Source organism: Seriola lalandi, unplaced genomic scaffold, assembly GCF_002814215.2.
Source record: "Seriola lalandi dorsalis isolate HSWRI2012SDOR001 ecotype SW California unplaced genomic scaffold, Sedor1 jcf7180001975819, whole genome shotgun sequence".
Classification (NCBI taxonomy): domain Eukaryota; kingdom Metazoa; phylum Chordata; class Actinopteri; order Carangiformes; family Carangidae; genus Seriola; species Seriola lalandi.
In genome coordinates, this window is record NW_019446485.1 from 1 (window position 1) to 1,352 (window position 1,352).

At 41.6% G+C, this 1,352-nt stretch overlaps 1 pseudogene; it reads left to right on the top strand.

The window, feature by feature from the left end:
• The first annotated feature begins 6 nt into the window (after positions 1-6).
• LOC111655896 (uncharacterized) lies at positions 7-1,179 on the top strand (annotated as a pseudogene).
• The last annotated feature ends 173 nt before the right edge of the window (positions 1,180-1,352 follow it).

The window sequence follows — 1,352 nt, forward strand, 5'->3', positions numbered from 1 at the left end:
CAGAACCACCAAAGGTTACAGAGGAACAGGAGGAAACCTGCACCAGTCAGGAGGGAGAGCAGCTTGTACTGAAACTGGAGACTGATACCTTTATGTTGACTCCTGATCATGAGGAAAGTGACCACAGTGAACCAGAACCAGACAGTGACCACCAGCTCCTCTCTCACACCTCGCCTGTAGCTGAGAGCCAAGATCAGACAGGAAGTCAACATGTGGACTCAAGATCAACTGCAGATGCACAGTCAAAGACTAAGTCTAAAGCTCACACAGATGAAAAGTCTTTCAAATGTGACACTTGTGGAAAAGCGTTTAAGACTAAATCTCCATGGTATAGACATCTGAGAATCCACAGAGGTGGTAAACCATTTATTTGCATTACCTGTAAGAAAGGTTTCTGGTTTCGAGGTGCTTTGTTGGACCATATGATTACACACACAGGTGAGAAACCATATCCATGCAAAACCTGTGGTAAACGTCTCAGAAGTAGAGCAGGCTTGTTAACTCACATGAAAACTCACACAGGTGAGAAGCCATATTCATGCAAAACATGTGGGAAGATTTTCAGATCTAGATCAGGTTTGTCACTTCACATAAGAACTCACACAGGTGAGAAGCCGTATCCCTGCAACACGTGTGGGAAAAGATTTAGTGACATTTCAGCATTCAGAAGACATATGAGAGTGCACACAGGTGAGAAACCATATTCTTGTGAAACATGTGGGCGGTGTTTTGTCACCAGTGGGGTCTTGAAAGTCCACATAAGAACTCACACAGGTGAGAAGCCATTTTCATGCAAAACATGTGGGAAGTGTTCCACAACTAGATCAGGTTTGTTGTCCCACATAAAAACTCACACAGGTTAGAAGCCGTACCCCTGCAACACCTGTGGGAAAACATTCATTCGGTCATCGAATTTGTAAAATCATGCAAGAATTCATGCAGGTTACATAAATACAAGAGTTGTACAAAACACATGAGAGTATTTTCATACTTAGTGTATAATTGATGGCCCACATGAGAGGAGCCCACGCTGGCGGAGGCCATATCACTGCAACACTTGAGCGAAAGCACATAAGATCACATACTACTAGGAGAGCATTTATATGTCGTGCTTTGTGGAGAAAACACACATGAACTGACGGAAGTGAAGAGCCATAAAATTGCAACCTTTGTGGTAAAGTTTTTGTCAGAGAATCAGTTTACACAGGAAAAACCATACAGATAAAACTTCAGGTTAAGGATAAAGTTCACAACTGAATCAAGATGACTTTTACAATAGCTACATCCCTGTAATTGAATTCAGACCTGTCAAACTTTATGCAGATTATTTTGATCATCTGATTTTTTATTTT